Here is a 23,993-nt window from a genome sequence, read left to right as displayed (position 1 = left end):
TTCATGCTCCTCACACAAATACACATAGGAACCACAATCATATAAACATAAATATTGATATAAATATATATAATTTAATATATAAAAATAAAATAAATTTTAATATATAAAAATAATCGGAGAAGGCAATGGCATCCCACTCCAGTACTCTTGCCTGGAAAATCCCATGGACGGAGGAGCCTGGTGGGCTGCAGTCCATGGGGTCCCTAAGAGTTGGACACGACTGAGCGACTTCACTTTCACTTTTCACTTTCATGCACTGGAGAAGGAAATGGCAACCCACTCCAGTGTTCTTGCCTGGAGAATCCCAGGGACGGGGGAGCCTGGTGGGCTGCCGTCTGTGGGGTCGCACAGAGTCGGACACGACTGAAGTGACTTAGCAGCAGCAGCATTTATATTATATATATATACACACATACATGTAAATACCAATACATAGGAGTAGCTAGGCGATTACATACATTTCTGGCTTATTGGTTTGATCTTTTCAGAACTGGAGCTCTTTGTTTTCATTCTCTCTCTCTTATTTCAACAGAATATAAAAATGTCATTAGGCAAAACATGACAGAATTGTAGGGCTATTGACTTCTGCATTTCTGTAAAACTGAGAGATAAAGATATAGTGGGAAAAAAAAGAAAGTGAAAGTGTTAGTCACTCAGTTGTGTGTGACTCTTTTGTGACCCCATGGACTGTAGCCTGCCAGGCTCCTCTGTCCATGGAATTCTCCGGGCAAGAATACTGGAGAGGGTAGCCTTTCCCTTCTCCTAGGGATCTTCCCAATCCAGGGATTGGACCCAAGTCGCCCGCATTCCAAGCAGATTCTTTACCAGCTAAGCCACAAGGGAAACCCAAGAATACTGGAGTGGGTAGCCTATCCCTTCTCCAGGGAATCTTCCTGACCCAGGAATCGAACCGAGGTCTCCTGCATTGTTTGCGGATGTCATTAGGTTTTACCAACTGAGCTATCACGGCGTGATTATGGAGCCCAAGAAAATGAAATCTGTCACTGTTTCCACTTTTCCCCCATCTATTTGCCATGAAGTGATGAGACCAGATGTCATGATCTTAGTTTTTTGAATGTTGAGTTTTAAGTCAGCTTTTTGACTCTCCTCTTTCACCTTCATCAAGAGGCTTTTAAGTTCCTCTTTGGTATCATCTACATATCTGAGGTTGATGATATTTCTCCCAGCAGTCTTGATTCCAGCTTGTGATTCATCCAGCCTGGCATTTCACATGATGTACTCTGCACATAAGTTAAATAAGGAGGGTGACAATATATAACCTTGACGAATTCCTTTCCCAATTTTGAACCAGTCTGTTGTTTCATGTCCAGTTCTAACTGTTATTTCTTGATCTACATACAGGTTTCTCAGGAGGCAGGTAAGGTGTTCTGGTATTCCTGTCTCTTTAAGAATTTTTCACAGTTTGTTGTGATCCACACAGTCAAAGGCTTTAGCATAGTCAATGAAGCAGAAGTAGATGTTTTTCTGGAATTCCCTTGCTTTTTCTATGTTGGCAATTTGATTTCTGGTTCTTTTGCCTTTTCTAAATCCAGCTGTATATCTGAAAGTTCTTGGTTCACGTATTGTTGAAGCCTAGCTTGAAGGATTTTGAGCATTACCTTGCTAGCATATGAAATGAGCACACTATTGTAGGAATAGGTATATTGATCATGAAAGGACTAGGATATATATGGAGCACAGCAAAACAAAGACATTAGGAAACATCTGGATAAATCTAAATAAACATTAACTGTAAGAACAAGAGCAAAGACTAATTTGAAGTTAAAATATTTTAAAAGAATATGAAGCTAAAATATTTCACAGCCATGACAGGAAGATAGGAAGCACAGCAAGTCAAGTCCATGAATTCTAAGATGCTTCTATTGTTCAAGATGAAGTCAGATCTTTTGATTATTATTAGTTTTTTAGAGTCAAACCTGCATGTTAAAAATGTAAGGATAATTACTAAATCAATAAGAAAAGAATCTATAACACTAAGCCAGTCGATGGATAAAAAGGTGAGGAATTAAAAAAAAAAAAAGTTGATCAACCCAATAGAAAGGCTGTATGGTCCTTCAATTCCACTTTTAGCTACAAACCTAGAGAGGACCCTGGAACATACAGAGATTATCATATTAAGTGAAATTAGGGAGACAGAGGAAGACAAATATCACACAATATCCCTTTTATGTGGAATCTAAAAAGAGATAGAAATGAAGCTATTTATAAAACAGGTATAGACTCATAGACACAAAACTTGTGGTGACCAAAGCAGAAAAGGGTAGGATAAACTGGGAGTTTAGGCTTAACCTATACACACTACTATAAATAAAATATATAAACAAGGACCTACTGTATAGCACAGGGAACTACATTCAATATCTTGTAATAATCTATAATGGAAAAGAATCTGAAAAAATATATATATACACCTCAGTTTCCTCGACCCTGTCTGACTCTTTTGGGACCCCATACTGTAGCCTGCCAGGCTCCTCTGTCTATGAGATTTCCCAGGCAAGAAGACTGGAATGGGTTGCCATTTCCTTCTCCAGGGGATCTCCCAGACCCGGGAATCGAACCCACATGTACTGCATTGGCAAGCAAATTCTTTACCACTGAGTCACCTGGGAAACCCCAAGTAAATATATATATAAATAACTGAATCATTTGCTGTATATCTGAAACTAACACCACTATGTAAATTAGCTATACTTTAATTAAAAATGCTTAAAAAGAAAGATATAAATAATACGCATGACATCACTCATCTCCATCAATGGCAGAACAAATAAATGTTGGTAAGGTTGTATACTAGAACATTATAGGCAATTAAAATAAATTAACTACATCAATATGGATAATGCTGGAAAGGAATGCTGAATATAAAAAGCAAGTAGCAGGCAAAGACAGAAAAAAATGCTGCCATTTATTTTAACTTATACACACAAAAAGAGACCTTGATTGTTTATGAACGCATCTTTGCACAAGTAAATTATAAAATCATTCACAGATATCCTAACACTGATGAATTGAAGCTCTCTAAGGCAAAAGCATGATTAATAGAAACATATATACTGATTAAAAACAGACAGCTGGCAGGGGATGGGCAAAGGAAAAAAAGTCACGCATAGGAAAGATTCCATCCCACATTAAGATAATGGTTACCTCTGGGGAGAGTGGGAGGAAGAGTGGGATCTGGGATGTGGGTGAAATGGCTTCAGCTCTATCTATGACACTTCATTCCTTTTGTAAAAAGAGAGCGGGAACAAATATGTCAAAATATTGACATTTGATATACCTAAGTGATGGGTAGACAGGTGTCTGTTAGTTTCTGTACTTTTCCATATATTAAAATTACTCATTTTAAAATAAAAACAATTCAAATAACTCAGAAGTACATAAAGCAAAATTATTCTTCTATCCTTCTTTTCTGGCAATATTATCTTTCTATATATTTATTTTGCTTATGCAAGAATATATACACGTATTTTTAAAAACTGTATCATAATATAAATATTTTCTGAAACTGAATATTTGACTCAGTATATTGTGGACAATTTTTTCTAAGTAACCACACATGGATTTGTTTTTCTTCACAGTATGGATGTATCATGGGCTTACCCAGTAGCTCAGCTGGTAAAGAATCTGCCTGCAATGAGGGAGACCTGGGTTCAATCCCTGGATTGGGAAGATCCCCTGGAGAAGAGAAAGGCTACCCACTCCAGTATTCTGGCCTGGAGAATTCCATGGACTATATAGTCCATGGGGTCGCAAAGAGTCAGACATGCCTGAGTGACTTTCACTTTATTTTCATGGCTGAATCATAATTTTCTCTACTGATGTTCATATTGATTAGATTTCTAGGAGTGGTTTTATTTTTATTTTTTATTTTTTTTAGCAACTGAGCATGCACACAAAGTTTATCAATAAAATCTTTTCAGAGTACAGATTATGCTAAAACAACACATTTATCTGTTTACAAGAGTAAATTAAAGCCACTTCTCCGAATGGGAGTGGCTTCATAAAACACTGGATCTTCGTTAGTAGACATTACTTGAATTTCTTCTGTGAAAAGCATTTATAGAGGTCACATAAAGTAGCTCTTGTCCTCAAAAGATTTAAATTTGTGCTATAAAAGATATGGCATGATTGTATTAAGATTATAATAGGATAAATCTCTTATCTTTATCCTCTCCATTCTTTTTTTTTTTAATTTTATTTTTAAACTTTGGTTTTATTTGTTTGTTTGCTGTTTGTTTGGAAGAAATTGTAACTACAATTCTATAATGAATTGCTGCACTTTTATTTCTGTCAGATAAATTCCCAGAAGTGAGATTTCTGGATCAAAAAATGTATGTTAAAGTGAAAGTCGCTCAGTCGTATCCGACTCTTTGTGACCCAATGGTCTATATAGTTCACGGAATTCTCCAGGGCAGAATACTGGAGTGGGTAGCCTTTCCCTTCTCCAGGGGATCTTCCCAACCCAAGGAATGAACCCAGGTCTCCCACATTGCAGGCAGATTCCTTAACAGCTGAGACACAAGGGAAGCCCAAGAATACTGGAGTGGGTACCCTATCCCTTCTCCAGGGGATCCTCCCAACCCAGGAATTGAACCAGGGTCTCCTGAATTGCAGGCGGATTCTTTACCACCCAGGTTTGATTCCTGGGTCGGGAAGATCCCCTGAAGAAGGGAATGGCAACCCACTCCAATATTCTTGCCTGATGAATCCCATGGACAGAGGAGCCTGGAGGGCTACAGTCCATAGGGTCACAAAGAGTTGGACACAACTGAGTGACTTTCACTTTCACTTTTCTTTACCAACTGAGCTATCAGGGAAGCAAAAAATAAATAAATAAAAAGTATATGTTTTACATTTTAATAACTAACACTAAATTGCTTGCAATAACAGTTGTAAATTTTTCAGTTCTACCAACTGTATACAATAATGCCAGTTCTATGTGTCCTGGCCAACACTAGAAGTTATCAACCTTTTCCATCTTTGGCATTCCAGATTATCAGTTGGTTTTGTTTGTTTTTTGCATTTTCTTAACAACTTGTAAGTTTGAGCATATTTCCTATGTTTACTATATATTTGCATTTTCTCCACTCGAGAATTTCTTGTTAATATTTTTTGCTCTTGTTAAAATAATTTGATATCTTCTATATAACTCGCTGATTTGCTCAGTAAACATTCAGGGAGCAGATAGTGGGGGTCTGGGACTATGGGCAATGGCAATTAAGATACGGATTGTACCTTCAAGGAACTTACAGTCTAGTAGAGGGATTCAAGTGCACAGCAAGCACAAGCTGTGTTACAAGCACAGCAAGAAATGTCTGTATAACAGAGTATAAGGGAGACCTTTTGGAGATCCAGGAAGGACTGGAAGTCTTAACTCAGGACGTGATGCTTCAGCTACTGGGTCTTGCAAATGAGTATTTTTAAGGCATTTCTCTCAGCTGAGAATCTGTTCAAAAGAGAAGAAATCATGTTTAAACCATACAGATCAGTGCCCTGGAGTTTTGCCACTGAGATAGGAAATCAGGAGTTGCAGCTTTGGGAATAGAATGAGGATGAGGAAATCCAAGTGGCCTGTGACATACCCAGCTGAAGACATTCAGTGGGTAGTTGAATAATCATGTCTGGAGAACAGAAGACCGGTCCAAGTTAGAAATCTAGATTTGAGAGTCAACGTACAGGTAGCGATCACAGCAATGTTGAAGCTGCACCATCTCCTTGGGGTTTTTGGTGTGAAGGATGATTTGTCAGCAAACTGAACACCTCTAATTGCTATTTTTTAAAGCTCTTGTGTCTGCCTTATTTTTTTTTAATGTCTCTTCCTTTGTTTTTAGTAGTCATTCTTCATACTGTCAAATATCTCCTATTATACTCCCTTTTCTGCCTACTTTTAAAAATATTCTGTAGGTAGACATTGGCTAAAGTTAAAGTATTAGTCCCTCAGTTGTGTCTGACTCTTTGAAACCCCATGGATTGTAGCCTGCAAGGCTCCTCTGTCCTTGGAATTCTCCAGGCAGGAATACCGGAGTGGGTAGCCATTCCCTTCACTAGGGGATCTTTCCTGACCCAGGGATTGAACTTGGGTCTCCTGCATTGCGGGCAGATTCTTTACTGTCTGAGCCACCAGGAAAGCTAACCTCTCTCCAAATTTAGGGTTATTTGTCTATATAAATATCAATATTTATGAATATATCTAACTAAAGGGAGATGAGAAGCTGTCTTGGTAAAATACTAAGACATGGAGGTTTGGTCTCTTAAGAATTTTGTCGAAGGGTGAAAAAGAATTTTCTCTAGTGGTCCAGTGGTTGAGAATCCTCCTTCCAATGCAGGGGACGCAGGTTCGGTCCTGGTTGGGGAACTAAGATCCCACATGTGGAAGGGCAAATAAGCAGAGCAGCAACTAAGACCTAATGCAGTCAAATAAATAAATAATTTCATCACTTATACTCTGATTCTGGTGTGTCTTCCATGATAGATTAAGGGGTCAGATACTTGGGCTCTGGATCAGTGAAACTTTGCTATAATAATAGACTCAGACATAATCTCAGCATTTTTAATTGCCTTCCCTTTACAAATAAGCTATTTATGAACTGAATGTTTTAAGAAACTCATTTAACCAAATGATTTACATTTTAATTTCATCACTTTAAGATGAATCTTTAATAGCCTACTACTATTGCTTCAGCTTGAAGACCATCTTCATCAAGCAGGTCAGGACTAACAATGAAATGCAGATGGCACCCACATTGCTTAAATATGCCCATCACTGAATCTTTAGTAAATTAAATAATATTTTGTAATCAAATCAGTACTTCAAATTATTCTGATTTATGAATTTTAATCTGATCTATTTTCTTTTCATTTGGCTTTGCATTTTTTAAAGATTTTTTGATGTGGACCATTTTTAAAGTCTTTATTGAATTTGTTTCAATATTATTTGTTTTATGTTTTGACTCTTTGCCAAGAGGCATGTGGGATCTTAGCTCCCTGACCAGGGATTGAACCTGCATTCCCTGTACCAGAAGGGGATGTCTTAATCACCGGACTGCCTGGGACATTGAATTGTATTTTGTATTTTACTTTATACTATCAAAGCAAGATATGCATGTGGTTAAATCATCAAACAGAAGGGCTTAGAATGAAAATAAGAGCTTGCTGCTCCATCTTTACAACCCACTAGTTCACTCTTTAGAGGCAAAACTTTAAAAATACTTGTTTCTAGCCCCTTTGGGATGTCTCAACAGTCTTTTAACTTGCTCATTAGTGTGTGTGTTTACAGCTTTTTCGATGGTATCGTCTGACTTGCTACTGAAAGATGAGGGTTTGCCTCCTCTGCATCTCCCTACTTCACCTTCCTTTTTTCCTTACCTCCCCATGTTTTATCATTATTTATAACTCTTCTATTAGACATCTCTGCAATTTTATTTCTATTTTTTATAATTTTTTTGACGTGGACCATTTTTAAAGTCTTTGTTGAATTTGTTACAATTTGTTTCTGTTCTTTGTTTTGGTTTTTTTTCCCTTGAGGCACGTGGGATCTTAGCTTCCAGACCAGGGATCAAATTCGCACCCCCTGCCTTGGAAGGTAAATTCTTAACCACTGGTGCACCAGGGAAAACCCACCTCTGCAATTTTAAACAGCTTGTTAAACCTCCACCTGCTGGTCCAAAAGCCACAGCCAACACCTCTTGACCCCTCCCTATAAACATCAAGACACTTACACAGGCTTTCTACCTCTTCAACTCCAACCCCATCTCCTAATTTTTTACTTTTTATATTGTCAAGGTGGATAAACTTTACATTCTTTCTTGGAGTACAATTAAGTCTCTGTTTATGGCTTGTTTTTTAAAATTTTTTTGGAGTATAGCTGATTTACAATGTTGTATTAGTTTTTTCTGTACAGCAAGGTGACTGAGTTGAACATATATATATATCCACTCTTTTTTAGATTTTTTTCCCATTTAGGTCATAGAGTATTGGGTAGAGTTCCCTGTGCTTTACAGTAGGTCCTTATTAGTTATCTATTTTACATGTAGTGTGTGTGTGTATATATATATATATATATATATATATATATATATATATAATTTATGGGTTAATTTTTAAATTGAAATTTTAGTGAACAACTGTATCTGAGCAAGTAGGCCCTCTGCTCAAGGGAAAGAACAGGGGGAAAGGGCTTTATCGCGGGGCAGCCAAGCAAGGAGACAGGAGGCAAAGTTCAGCTCTGTCTTCTTGACTGGCTTTTGAGTAGGGTATTTCTCACCAAAGAGGGGACTGGAAGGTGTTGGAGTTGAGTAAAGATCGGGGAAGGGTAAAGGGAAGTTTCAAGGGTCTTCTGCACAGGCATGACTGTCTTGATAGGTCACTGTGCAGATTTGGGAAGTTCTGGGTGTTGTTACATGTGGTGGATTTTTTGGTCACTAATGTCTAAAGTTCACTGATTGGTCATCTAGTCCCTCAAAGCACCTGTGTGATGTTCAGTGCAACGAGGTGGTCGGTAAGCAGTTTCCTTGTCTGTGGTTTTCCCACTGTTCTCCAACTAAGCTCAAAGGTCTTTAGTCATCTTTTGCCTCCTTTTAGCCAAGGTAAATGGGTATGGGGGTACTGCTTTACAACTCAAAGTTTACAGTGTTATGAATATGTAAATTCTGTTTCCTGTAGAATCCAGTTGTGGGACTGGGTTACATTCCTTCCTCTTAGATCCCATGTCACATCACTGCTGCTGTGCCATTCAAAGAAAACATTCCTGCAGTTAAGTTCAAATAGATCCTCCTTTCTCTGCCCTACCATATCACTTGTCTTTACTATATTCTCAAGCTGGTAACACTCTAATTCTATATAATCAACTGACTCTTTTTCTATCCCCAAGATCTGCATTGGAAAATCTCTGACCTCTTGCTCAAATGTGTACTGGTTACTCTTTAGGTCTTAGTATAACTACCACTTGGGGATTGTACACAATTTTTATTCTGATTAGGGACTTCTGGCTCCTAAATGCTTATCTTGTCCTTTATTTTTTTTTTTAGTTTAGTTGGAACATGTCTTTAAGTAACTGTTTAAGAACTGATGAGCATAATAAGAACAGACATCAAGACGAATGGAATAAGAAGAGAAAGCTTCCCCCTTTACATATATGGTCAAATGGTTTTTAACAAGGGTGCCAAGAGCATTCAGTGAAGAAAGGACAGTCTTTTCAATCAATGGTTCTAGAAACACTGGATATCCACATTTTAAAGAATGAAATTTAACCTTAACCTTCAGTTCAGTTCAGTTCAGTCACAGTCATATCTGACTATTTGCGACCCCATGAATCGCAGCACGCCAGGCCTCCTTGTCCATCACCAACTCCTGGACTTTACCCAAACTCATGTCCATTGAGTTGGTGATGCCATCCAGCCATCTCATCCTCTGCCCCCCTTCTCCTCCTGCCCCCAATCCCTCCCAGCATTAAGGTCTTTTCCAATGAGCCAACTCTTCGCATGAGACGGACAAAGTATTGGAGTTTCAGCTTCAGCATCAGTCCTTCCAATGAACACCCAGGTCTGATCTCCCTTAGGATGGACTGGCTGGATCTCCTTGCAGTCTAAGGGACTCTCAAGAGTCTTCTCCAACATCACAGTTCAAAAGCATCAATTCTTCGGCACTCAGCTGAACCTTACACACATGCAAAAAATAACTCAAAATATTTCAAATGCCTGAACTATAAAATTCTTAGAAGAAAAAATACAGGGAAAGCTTCATCACATTGAGCTTGGAAATGATTTCTTGGGTAGGACACCAAAAACATAGGCAATGAAAGAAAAAATAAATTAGAATTCACCAAAATAAAAGGCTTTATGCCATCAAAGGACACTATCAAGGAATTGAAAAAGCAATGACTAGAATGGGAAAACACGTACAAATCATCTGAGAAGGTATTAATATCCAGAATATATAAATAACCCTTACAACTCAACAACAAAAAGCCCAATTAAAAATGGGCAAAGAACCAACATTTCTCTAAAGCAAATATACAAATGGCTAGTAAGCACATGAGAAGATGCTCAACATCACTAATTATTGGGAAATGAAAATCAAAAACCTCAGTGTGATACCACTTCACATCCACTTGGATGACCACTGTAAACAAACACACAACAACAAACCAGAAAATAACACATATTGGCAAGGATTGGAGAAATTCTTTGTGCATTGCTGCTGCTGCTGCTGCTAAGTCACTTCAGTCGTGTCCGACTCTGTGCAACCCCATAGACGGGTGGTAATGTAAAATAATGCAGCTGCTATGAAAAACAGTATGACAGCTCCTTAAAAAAATTAAACATAGAGATACCATGGACCATAGATCCAGGAATTTCACTCCTGGGTATTATCAAAAAGAACTGAAAGCAGGGCTTTGAACAGATGTTTGTATACCAGTGTTCACAACAGCATTATTCACAGCAACCAAGAGGTAGAAACAAACTAAATATAGATTAACAGATGAATAGATAAACAAAATGAGTAATATACATACAATGGCATATTATTCATCCATTAAAAGGAGAGACATTTCAATATATGTTACAACACAGATAGATTTTGAGAACAAGAGGGAAGAGGGTAGGGGCAATATAGGAGGAGGGGATTAAGAGGTACAAACTAATAGGTATAAAATAAACTACAAAGTTATATTGTGCAATGCAGGGAATATGGCCAATATTTTATAATAACTATAAGAACTATAGATGGAGTATTACCTTTGAAAATTGTGAATCATTATATTCTATACCTGTAACTTGTATAATCAGTTCAGTTCAGTCTCTCAGTCGTGTCTAATTCTTTGCGACCCCATGGACTGCAGCACACCAGGCTTCCCTGTCCTTCACCAACTCCTAGAGCTTGCTCAAACTCATGTCCATCAAGTTGGTGATGCCATCCAACCATCTCATCCTCTGTCGACTCCTTCTCCTCCTGCCTTCAATCTTTCCCAGCACCAGGGTCTTTCCAAATGACTCAGCTCTTTGCATCAGGTGGCCAAAGTATTGGAGTTTCAACTTCAGCATCAGTCTTTCCAATTAATATTCAGGACTAATTCCCTTCAATATTGACTGGTTTGATCTCCTTGCAGTCCAAGGGACTCTCAAGAGTCTTCTCCAACACGACAGTTCAAAAGCATCATTTTTGGCACTTAGCTTTCTTTATAGTCCAACTCTCACATCCATACTTGAATAATACTGTACATCTAATGGATGTATGATGTACAGTATTACATCATATGTGTACATCAATGTATGTATATGTACATATATTGAATAATGAAATTCAATCAAAAAAGTTTGAAGTTGAAAAAACTTATAATAATATTGAAGAAATAAAGTTACTTAGACTGTATGTTAAATAATAAATGAAAAGAAAGCATTTTGAGTCCTTGAAAGTCTAAAAATCTCTTTAATTTCCCTTAGATTTTATTCATAGTTTAGCCAAGTATAGAATTCTAGGTTGAAAATCATTTTTACTTAGAACGCTGAAGTCTCTTTGCCAGTGAAAAGTCTACTGACAGCTGATTCTTGAAAGCTCTTAGCAATTTAGCATGTGCTTTTAAAATAAGACACACTGACTGAGGATATGGGCTTCCCTAATGGCTCAGTGGTAAAGAATCCACCTGCCAATGCAGGAGATGCAGGTTTGATCCCTGGATAGGAAAGATCTCTGTGAGAAGGAAATGGTAAACCACTGTAGTAATCTTGCCTGGAAAATTCCATGGCAGAGGAGCTTGGCAGGCTACAGTCCATGGGGTCACAAAAGAGTTGGACACAACTTAGTGATTAAACAACAACAATTGAGGACCTAAGAAATTCCATGGGGCCTTTTCCCTTATATTTTCAAATACAGACAAAGCTTCAAACTTAAATTATAGACACTTGATCTATTTAGAAATCTAAGGATTAGTAATGGTGTGCAAAAATAACTCATTCTTACAACCTTTAGAGTTTTGCAACTAATTGGCCATGCCAATCAAATTATCAAGACAGGGTCTTCTATACTTATTCTAATAAGGAATTTGAATCCTAGGTGGATACTTGTTTATTTTTATGCTATGTTATAACTTGGAAATAGTGAAGTCTTACTCCCTAACCGAACACTATAGATCCTAATATAAAAAACAGCATGAAACTAATCACTAACTGTAAAGACAAAAGCACAGTTGGGGCTGATTTTATCAAGGGAGACTGCTCAATATCTTTTGATACTAGAATTTTAATTAAAAGTGGTATGTGTTTCAATTTTTCATTTCCTTACTTTACATGGGAAGATTACCAAGCCTGAAGGCTTAAATACAAACCAGAAATAATTAAAATATATAATAAAAGTGAGACTTTTAAGTAAACTTTCTTCATGTCCTTATACTCTGAGCTCATTTTAGGTGAAAAGAAAGCTAGTGATATTACCTTAGTTGAGTTGTCTGCTAAATATTCTATGTACATAATCAACTGTACAATCCAGACATTCATAAACTTATTTCTGTCTACAAGTCTTCTTCTGTTACTTATTGTTACCAAAGAAACATAATCTTTTCTGTAACCAAAAAGTCAGTGATGAATGTCCCCTAAATGATATCAAGAAACATTATTGCTTGTGTCTTAATTCTGTTTATAATCTGTAGGTAATTTCAGTTGGCTGGTTTACACATTTGTATTGAATTATCTATGCCCCTTAAAGCCATAGAAGATTTGGGGCCTGACTGCCTTTGCATCCGACATCCTAGCTGCTCAGGCTAGGTACCACTGTCAACTCTTCCCACATCCGAATACAGAAACACAAGGCAACATTTCTACACAGGGACTTCTGTACTACCATTCCCTTGCTGCTCCTTAGAGCTCAAAGCAAAATGCATGCTTTTGTTTTGCAACATTCTATTGAATTTTCTGCCTACTGGATTTAATTTAACTTGATGTAATGCTATTACTTTTTTCCAGCAGTCGATGTTGTCTTATATATTTAGTAAACAGTCAAATTACATTATTTTGTTTTATAGAATTTCAGCCTTCTTTTGAAATCTGGCAGCACTGAGACCAGAAAAAGAAGAAAAGGACAAAGAACAGTTGAATGAGCCCATCTCTTAGGGGTCACTGCCTTTGGTTTGTTGTTTTCTTTGTAGCTGTAGCCCTTCTCTAACATGGGATTCAACTCCATCGTTACTATTAAACATCCATTTCACCACAAACATAATGCTCAGTTGCTCAGTTGTGTCCAACTCTTTGCCACCCCATGGACTGTAGCCCACCAGGCTCCTTTGTCTATGGGATTTCTCAGGCAAGAATAGTGGAGTGGATTGCTATTTTCTCCTCCAAGAGATCTTCCCAACCCAGGGATCAAACCCACATCTGCATTGCAGGCGGATTCTTTACTTGCTGAGCCATCAGGGAAACCCCCATAAACATACACTGAAATCTTAATTTTTTGTGTGTGGAGAGTTACAAACCATGTTGTATATCTCATCAAATCTAATGGTAATGATACTATCACCTATCAAACAGAACATATATGTCATTTTTAACATTTTATATACATGCAGTACATTACATCTTATGTATTATATACTATATATTTAATCTCATTTAAGCCTCAAAGACATTCCATGAGAAAGGAATTATTAATTCTATTTTACATATGAGAAAACAGACGCTCAGAGAGGTAAAGGATTTCCCTAGGGTCACACAGCTATTCATTATCAATATCAGAACATTAGCCCAGTCTTCTGAAAGGGAATTCATGCTTTTACAAATATCTAGCACCTATCTGTGTTCCCTTCCAGCTATTTCCCACATATTGCAATGAGGGCCAATTAAAAAGAGAATAACAGTTCACATGACTCTTGGGTGAATATATTTCAGCATGTCTTGTTTCAGTTTAAGCGTGGAAAATAGCCCATGGCCTGACAGTCCAGGTTTTCCTCTGTCTTGTACCAACCTACACTGTCACCCCTATTATTCTCTAATCTCTCATGTATGCTTTTGCTCTAGGGAGAAAAAAAAAATTTTTTTTTCCTAAGAAATATTAAACATTTAAATTGCTACAAATTTTTTGTGACCAATTAATTTTGACCAAGTCCCCACTGTGAGTAGGATTTTTAGAGGACATATGGGGAAAGGCTTCCCTAGTGGCTCAGACAGTAAAGCGTCTGTCTGCAATGCAGGAGACCGGGGTTCGATCCCTGGGTTGAGAAGATCCCCTGGAGAAGGAAATGGCAGCCCACTCCAGTATTCTTACTTGGAAAATCCCATGGACCACGGAGCCTGGTAGGCTACCGTCCATGGGGTCGCAAAGAGTCGGACACGACTGAGCGACTTCACTTTCACTTTTCATGGGGAAAGGAGAACACGCGTATCCTCAGTGCCTTCTGTGGGTGATATCTCTACATATATAAGTTTAATTAGCCTCTAAAACAAGCTTTCAAGACAGGTATATCCTTTTCTTTTTTTCACAAAAAAGGGACCTGAGGCTTAGAGAAGCTAAGTAACCCGCCCACTCTCACAGAGATATCTTGAGTTTGTTTTGAACTTCCTAGATGATTGTAATTTCAAAGTATGTGGTTTTTTCATTTTTTCTTTACCGAATTTCTCTCAAGTCGCTGATCATCTAATCAGAAAAACAGATGACCTTTGCAGCGCTCTATAAAAAGCAATGGTGAGATAGCATTTAACACATATTAGGCATTCAATATAATATATGGTAGAAAAGAGTGTGGCCCAGATGATAAAGAATCTTCCTGTAATGCAGGAGATCTAGGTTCGATTGCTGGGTCAGGAAGACCCCCCTGGAGAAGAGAATGGTTACCTACTCCACTATTCTTGCCTGGAGAATTCCATGGACAGAGGAGTCTGATGGGCTACAGTCCATGGAGTCGCAGAGAGTCAGACATGACTGAGTGACTATCACTCAGTCATTGTTTTTTCAGAAAAGAGTATGTTGTTCTAAGTGCTAAACACTACCATTTTCTAAGATAAATGAGTACCAGATATGTGATATAGGTTAAGAGAGAACAAAACCTCTCCTGCCTAAAAGAGTCAAGGAAAACTTCAGGGAGTGAGATTATGATTATTAGTTAGGTGATGATTATTATTTTTGGAATTCTGATTGAGGGAGTAGGAAGGAGAGAGTATTGCAAAATAAAAATGTGGTGCGGTTCAAAGTGTAGGCTCGGGATTGCAAGCTCGCTTTGAGGGATTGTGAGGACAGGACTATGAGTGAGCAGTGAGGGTGGAAATATGGGCTGGAGTCAAGTCATAGAAAAGTTTGAACCTCAGGGTAAGGGATTGAGGGTTTATTTGAGAGAAGGGAACTGTTTTTAAAGCCAGGTGTGATGGAATGATGGGCGTGTTTTGGGAAGGTGACAGTGAGAATCGAACCATCCACACTGGAGGGAATTGTGGGAATGAGGTAAACTATGAAGTCATTGTGTGTGTGCATGCGTGGGTGTGTGTGCGTGTGTGCATGTGTGTGTGTGCATGTGTGTGTGTGCACCTGTGACACTGGGTTAAGAGACTTTATGAAAGAAAAGTCGGAGGACTTGAATTGGGAAGGAGAAAGCAATGAGTTAAGATGCCTGCCATGAACACCAGCCTGCTGGGGTCTTTTTGAATTATGACTTTCTCAGGCTATATGCCCAGGAGTGGGATTTCTGGGTCATTTGGCAGTTCTATTTTTAGGGTTTTTTTTTTTTTAAGGAACCTCCATACTGCTCTCCATAGTGGCGGTATCAATTTACATTCCTACAAACAGTGCAAGAGGGTTCCCTTTTCTCCACACACTCTCTAGCATTTAGTATTTGTAGACTTTTTTTTAAATTTTATTTTATTTTTAAACTTTACATAATTGTATTAGTTTTGCCAAATATCAAAATGAATCCGCCACAGGTATACATGTGTTCCCCATCCTGAACCCTCCTCCCTTCTCCCTCCCCATACCATCCCTCTGGGTCATCCCAGTGCACTAGCCCCAAGCATCCAGTATCATGCATCGAACCTGGACTGGCAACTCGTTTCATACATGATATTTTACATGTTTCAATGCCATTCCCCCAAATCTTCCCACCCTCTCCCTCTCCCACAGAGTCCATAAGACTGTTCTATACATCAGTGTCTCTTTTGCTGTCTCGTACACAGGGTTATGGTTACAATCTTTCTAAATTCCATATATATGCGTTAGTATACTGTATTGGTGTTTTTCTTTCTGGCTTACTTCACTCTGTATAATAGGCTCCAGTTTCATCTACCTCATTAGAACTGATTCAAGTGTATTCTTTTTAATGGCTGAGTAATACTCCATTGTGTATATGTACCACAGCTTTCTTATCCATTCATCTGCTGATGGACATCTAGGTTGCTTCCATGTCTTGGCTATTATAAACAGTGCTGCGATGAACATTGGGGTACATGTGTCTCTTTCCCTTCTGGTTTCCTCAGTGTGTATGCCCAGCAGTGGGATTGCTGGATCATAAGGCAGTTCTATTTCCAGTTTTTTAAGGAATCTCCACACTGTTCTCCATAGTGGCTGTACTAGTTTGCATTCCCACCAACAGTGTAAGAGGGTTCCCTTATTTGTAGACTTTTTTGATGATGGCCATTCTGACTTGTGTGAGGTGTTTCATTGTAGCATGATTTGCAATAGCCAAGACATGGATCCAACATAAGGGTCCATTGAAAAATGAATGGATGGAGAAGATGTGGCATATATATATGCTGCTGCTGCTGCTAAGTCACTTCAGTCATGTCCGACTCTGTGCGACCCCATAGACGGTGGCCCACCAGGCTCTCCCGTCCCTGGGATTCTCCAGGCAAGAACACTGGAGTGTATTGCCACTTCCTTCTCCAATGCACGAAAGTGAAAAGTGAAAGTGAAGTCACTCAGTCATGTCCGACTCGTAGGGACCCCATGGACTGCAGCCTACCAGGCTCCTCCGTCCATGGGATTTTCCAGGCAAGAGTACTGGAGTGGGGTGCCATTGCCTTCTCTGGCATATATATATAGGGTGGAGTATTAATCTGCCATAAAAAGGAATGAAATTGGGTCATTTGTAGTGACGTGGATGGACCTACAGACTGTCATACACACTGAATACACATATATACGTAGTTGATTCACTTCTTTGTACAACAGAAATGAACACAACACTATGAAGCAAAACATGAAACAAAAACTATGTTTTTGTTGTTTAGTTGATAAGTGATGTCTGACTCTTTAGTGACTCCTTTGACTGTAGCCCACCAGGCTCCTCCATACATGGGATTTTCCAGGCAAGAATACTGGAGTGGGATGCCATTTCCTTCTCTAGGGGTTCTTCCTAATCCAGGACTGAACCCTCATCTCCTGCATTGGCAGGCAGATTCTTTACTAATGTGCCACCAGGGAAGCCCATAAAGCAACTATACCCCAATTAATAAAAAAAGATACACGCAAAAGCTTTGATGCAGGACAGTGGAAGAACATAGGGAATCTGCAGGACTGGGGATCAAGAGGAGGAACTGTTTCAGATAAATTTACTTGAGCCAATGGCATAATATCCAACTGGAAGCCTCCAAGAGGCAGTCAGAAATGTAACACTAATTGCAATTATCAAGGATTAGAAAAGATGACTTTGGGAGTCATCTGGATCTAGATGAAGGTTCTAGAGGCAGTGATGACCACCAAGAGAGAAAAAAGCAGGGATGTCAGAGAGAAGATGTGGTTAGCAGTGATTCTATCTTTCCTAATTTTATCATTTTCATGCCATTTTCTAAGGGCTAACCTAAGTTGCAGAAAAAATTACTACATATTTTTTACCTACTAAATCTGTCACTCTAGCTGTGATAGTTATAAAATTGTTCATAAAGTGTAATAGGAAGGAAAGACGGAAGGAATATCAATAGGAATGCCAAAAACTTGGCTAAACCTATAAATTTCTTAAGGAGAAAATGTAGTGCTTTGTATAGAAATTACTTACTCTGACATTGTCAAGTAAGTTTTCATTCAGACATAATTCTTATTAGAATTTTAATTCTCTAAATCATAATTATGGATGAAACAATAAGTAGTCTAAGTATTTAATAATGTTAATATTTATTACATGATATAGCTATATATTTTCAATATACGATGAGGCCCCAAGATACATTACATAATGTGCCTTATTATTTAAATGATCAAATAAAGTATCATATTTATTAGGTGGTTTTCACAGAAGCAAGTATTTTCAGGATAAATACTTTTTTCTTGAGAGAGTAAGAAAAGTAGCTCTTTATTATGAGCAAGTGAAATTCTTTTTTAAAACGTTTTATTTTATATGGAGTATAGCCGATTAACAACATTGTGATAGCTTCAGGTACACAGCAAAGGAACTCAGCCATACATATGCATGTATCCATTCTCCCCCAAACTCCTATCTCATCCAATCTGCCACATAACATCAAGCAGAGTTCCCTGTGCTATACACAGGTCTGTGCTGGTCATCTGTTTCAAAAATAGCAGGAGCAGGTTACATTCTTTAAGTCTAAGTGTCATTGTAGTTTGCTTTGTTTTGTTTTAAAACAGGGCTTACTGGGGCTTCCCTGGTGGTCCAGTGGTTGAGATTCAAAGCTCCCAATTCGGAGGGACTGGGTTCGATCCATGGCCAGGGAACTACATCCCACATGCAGTAACTAAAAATCCCATGTGCTGCAACTAAGACCAGGAGCAGCCAAATAAATAAATAAAAATAAGTTTCTTATTTTTTAAAGGGCTTACTGTAAGTATTTAATACTTTGAGAAGAATAATATTTTACAATAACTTTAAATATCTTGTAAAATGGATGTTTTAAAAACAGGAATGTTGGTTATCTTTAATCTCATTATTTTGTTGTATTTATTTCGTGACACAGAACATAATCTCAATCCTACCTCCTCAGACCTAGGATTTCTAAATCTCTGTTTTCCACTCAGGTAGTACAATTGTAATGTTTCCCCTCTTATTTTCGTTTTTAATCACTTATTTAGTCTTTTATAAATTCCCTTTAATCTGCTCACATTCTTCTGGTAATAAAGTGTACAAATCTGACCATAATTTTCCAGGTCAAATCATAACAGAGTCATTTAAATGTCAACAGCCACATTTTTCAAATGGGGATCCCAGGAGTATTTTCCAACTCTGCAAACCAAACAATAATACTATCTAAGGACACTCAAATCTCATGCTTTGAGGAAAAACTGGAGAGTTTGTAAAGAGATAGGAAAGTGTTCCTTTCTCAGCATTCACTATTTAACAAATTCAATTTACCCACTCTGCTTTTTTGTTAATGTTTCTTTTTTTTATTTTTGCACTACTTTCCAGTTCTACAACTATTGGTAATTGCCATAGGCGATACAGAAAATTGTATAAGATGAAAACCTGACTCTGTGTTGAAATTCTTGTTCCTAGAAACTCTCTTGAGCTTGCAGTTCTTAACAGGTAAATTTCATTTTACATACATATGGAGGCAAGAATACTGGAGTGGGTAGCCATTCCCTTTTCCAGGGGAATCTTCCCAACCCAGGGACTGAACCCAGGTCTCCTGCATGACAGGAGGATTCTTTATAGTCTGAGCCACCAGGGAAATCCCATATGAAAACAGTCTCCTCCAATTTTATGACATCCTTTGTACAGTGCCCTTCAAGTTTCCAAATGAACTTTGTGCAAAATATTGAACTTTAAAGATTTCTCATTGGAATATAGATATTAGAAATGTTTTACTATTTTGCTTTTCTGTGTGTGTGTGTGTGTGTTTTGTTTTGTTTTGTTTTGTTTGGCCCCAATTTGCAGGATCTTAGCTCTCCAACCAGGGGTCAAACCTGTGCCTCCTGCAGTGGCAGCATGAAGTCCTAACTAGTGGATCACCAGGGAATTCCCAGAAGTGTTTTAAATTAATGCAATTCATAGTAGAAAAGGTGATGATGCTTATACTAGATTTCTTTTGTGTCAATTGTTATCAAACGCAGTTGTTGTAACTATTACATTTAGGAATTCAAAGCAGTATAGGAGAATGACACACTTTGTGTGTACTACCACTAGCTAAGCCCACCTGGTACTGTGATGGACAACCCCAGCTAACATCAGGGGCTAGTTTTGGAGGTAAACATACGTAGTGACAGAGGGAAGAAGAGAAACTGATTTCTGCAGGTAAAAGTTCACCCCCCTACTCGAATTAGCAGGAGCCATGGGAGGGATGTGGTTTTAATTTTTGTTGCTGTTCTCAGGAGAAGTTAATTTTCTATTGAACTCACTTTCTTACGTGGTAGAAGGGCCAAAACGACTGAAATGACTCAGCACACACACAGGTACAGAGTACAAATACGGGTGGGGAGGTGAGGAAAAAATAGTCTTTTCAACATTTTCACTTCTGTATTTTAAATTCCAGTCAAAATCACGGTCGAGTTAGAGCTCATGAAGACTTGCTTCTTCAGTGACACTAACATCTCCCAACACACTGCCATGTGAACTGATCCTTGCTGGGGCCGTATGGGGACTTCTGTGATGGCAGGAGCAGAGAGTCCAAGTAGGCGGCTTTCATGATAATTAGACTCATTTCACAGGCTGAATTTCCATGTTTAATTCTCCATTCCCATATCTGATTATCTCTACAGGTAATGCAATTAGCTAAATCAAACATTAACTATGACAGACTCTAAAATCTGGTTGGACCTGCTTTAGCTCTGCATAGACGACAAATAGGGCTTTCCAGGTGGTGTTAGTGGTAAAGAATCTGCCTGCCAGTGCAGGAGACCTAAGGGACATGGGTTCAATCCCTGGGTTGGGAAGATCCCCTGGAGGAGGGCGTGGCAACCCACTTCAGTATTCTTGCCTGGAGAATCCCATGGACAGAGGAACCTGGTGGGCTACAGTCCATGGGGTCACAAAGAGTTGGACATGACTGAAATGACTCAGCACACACATAAGTACAGAGTATAAATAGGGGTGGGGAGGTGAGGAAAAAATAGTCTTTTCAACATTTTCACTTATGTATTTTAAATTCCAGTCAAAATCACTTGCTCTTGTGTTCAGAAATACATGCCTGTGTTTGTTGAAAGAAGTCTTCATTTTTAAAAAAATTTATTTAGGTTTTAATTGAAGGATAAGTGCTTTACATAATTCTGTTGTTTTCTGTCAAAAAGGATTAGACTAATAAAGAGAACCAAACACCTAAGATGCACATCGACAGTATTTAACTTCGAATAATATATATAATATATAACATGATATTATACAAAGTAAAATACTAAGTGCCATAATGAGCATATATATTTAATTCCATAAACTGACAATTTGTTAGTAGTGATTAAGCAAAGGTTGGCATTCTTGAAGAAAATCATCCTTTTATTTCTGTAGTGTATTTTAAGTAAAATATGCTTATTTTTAAATTTGTATGCCTTCCGATACGTGTTGATCAGTTTTGACTAGTTATTCACATCTATCATCTTTAACACTAAAAGCTTTTCAATAATTACTTATGTTAAGTTCTTGATGTAATTTGACTGAATTAACAATGCTGGGGTGCTTTAAAATTTTTTTGATTTTACATTTACTACCATAATCTATTTTACTCAGAACAAAACCCTGAAGCACTACCTGAATTAGCAGTGAGAAATGATAACTGTCAGACTGTGGATCTCACTCATGATCAGAATTTTCTACATGGTACAGCAAAGGTCTTACAGGTGCAAGAGTGCTAATGACAAGGACGACCAAGAAATATGGCAGCATTACTTTTTCTCAGACTCTCACTCTGAGAGTGGCCCTTTGCGGAGTATGTCTCTGTTGAATTTACTGTCAGCTCAGGCTTCACTGTCAGAAGGGAACAAAGGCACTGTTACAGTATTGGCCACAATTTAAACCCAATTGCTTTGTTAGAGTCCTAGGTCTACTCAGAAATTTCTCCGAGAAGACTGTGAGTAACTGATTTAACCCTGCTTGCCATGGCTGTGATCTTGGCTTCTGAGAGACAAAGTCCTTACTTAGCCAGAAGGGACATGTTCTATCATTCTATCTTTTTGCTTATAATAATGTAAAGTCTGGGACCAAGAATAGTGTCCTTGTATTTGCTAAGAGGGTTCTTTCACTTGTGATCGGTTGTATTTTTTCTACAAGAGATTATCCATTGGCTACTTACCCAAAGCCCAGATTATTCTAAGAGCCCCAGAAGCTTTCTGATCCACTGTGCCAGTTCACAATCTGGAGCTGTTCTGTCCGTCTGTGTGGATCATGATCCACACAGATAACCTCTATGTGAGCCTGAAAGCCTTCATCCTAGTTCATGGCAACATGACTCATCCCAAACGTGCCCCACCTTGGCACATCAAATCTCAGACAAATGTCATGAAGACAACTAGTGAGTGGTGGGGCTGAATCGGCATCAGTCTATTAGAAAAACAAAAGACGCATGTCCTACCTCCATCCCTTTGAGGACCACCAATAGGTTATTTCTTTTCCTTTTCTCTCCTTTTTGTAGATTGTGCTTGTCAACGTCTACATTTATATTAACCAGATTTTCATCCTAAAAATTAACAATAATATCTGATATACTATTTCCCACATGAACTTGAGACAACCTGTGAAACAGGAAGGAAGATGTTATCATTGTGGAGTAAGATAAAGGGAAATAGCCTAGAATTTTAAGATCACACTGCTGCTACTAAGTCGCTTCAGTCATGTCCAACTCTGTGCGACCCCATAGACGGCAGCCCACCAGGATCCCCCGTCCCTGGGATTCTCCAGGCAAGAACACTGGAGTGGGTTGCCATTTCCTTCTCCAATGCATGAAAGTGAAAAGTGAAAGTGAAAAGTAAAAGTGAAGTCGCTCAGTCCTGTCTGACTCTTAGCGACTCCATGGACTGCAACCTATCAGGCTCCGCCATCCATGGGATTTTCCAGGCAAGAGTACTGGAATGGGGTGCCATTGCCTTCTCCTAAGATCACACTATTTTAGGTCAAATTCTAATTTTGACAATGTGATCTTGGACAAATAATGCAAATTTTCTCTGATTCACTTACTCTCTTCAGTAACTGAAATAATAATAATAATTGTATCTACCTCAAAAGGCATAATCAGGATTAAATTAGCCAATACCTGTAAAGAATGTAATGCCTGACATGTTGCAATGTCTTGGTAAAACTGACCTGTTGTTAATGAAGCCCAAATATGTAATAGAGATGGGTTCAGATTCGGCCAGGAATCTGACCCTGTTCTACCATGTCCTGGAAAAACATGATTAAATATTTTTTATCTGGCATATTTTTACAATTTCCAGTTAACTGGCCCCAGAAATTCTTTACCCTCAATTTCATGGATTGCTAAGAACTAACTAGGTTGCTTAGATACTAATGACGTTAAGAAGTAGCTCCAAGGATGGATTCAAACACTGTACTTATGTTCCAGCTACTATATAGCAAAAAAAAGTGGTGTTTAAGCACTTAACATTTTCCCAAAAGTTCATGCTCACTATAGGAACTGTAAAAAAAAAAAAAAAAACAAAAAAAAAAAAACAAGTACAGTCATATCGGAGCTTATCACTTACTTTAAATCTTCAAAGGACAGTCAAATCTGTGTTAACTAAATTCAAAAGAATCAGTAAGCTAGTAAGTATGTAGCTCCTCAATGAAGAACACATAAGCAGTTCATTTATTTTTCAAGCCTTCTATGTCATGTGTGAGTGTAGGATTTCAGTGGCTGCTAGGATTCTGTTACTCTAAATTGACCAGTTTTCCAACATTGTTAGTTTGCCATGAAAAAGAAGGCACTTTAGATGTAAGAATGTGATAAATTCTAATCACCCCTGAGTGTTGGTTTTCTTGTATGATAAGGAGCACCACAGCAGTATTTTCCCCATTAAAAAGTACAGTGCTGATCTATGTACATATTGGTGTATAATGGTGCTGATGTTTAAAGAAAATAAATTTGCACCTATCTTTTGGTATAAAGGTGTTATACCAAATAAAACAAAAC

The 23,993-nt window shown here is 38.1% G+C and overlaps 1 long non-coding RNA gene across 4 annotated transcripts in view; it reads right to left on the bottom strand.

Moving 5' to 3' along the window:
- Window positions 1-23,993, bottom strand: part of LOC147359362 (uncharacterized) — a 47,622-nt gene that overhangs the window by 19,466 nt on the left and 4,163 nt on the right. For 2 of the 4 annotated variants that reach the window (XR_015140735.1, XR_015140737.1), the window contains exon 3: window positions 22,440-22,544. The exons of the other annotated variants lie outside the window; for them this stretch is intronic. This is a non-coding gene — a long non-coding RNA (uncharacterized LOC147359362). The remainder of the gene's footprint in view (window positions 1-22,439; window positions 22,545-23,993) is intronic. 4 annotated transcript variants of the gene reach the window in all.

This window comes from Bos grunniens, chromosome 14, assembly GCF_055505025.1.
Source record: "Bos grunniens cultivar Pamir isolate PY7600 chromosome 14, Bosgru_T2T1.0, whole genome shotgun sequence".
Taxonomy (NCBI): Eukaryota; Metazoa; Chordata; class Mammalia; order Artiodactyla; family Bovidae; genus Bos; species Bos grunniens.
The sequence above is the reverse complement of the archived record's forward strand: the minus strand, read 5'-3'. Positions and strand labels throughout refer to the sequence as shown.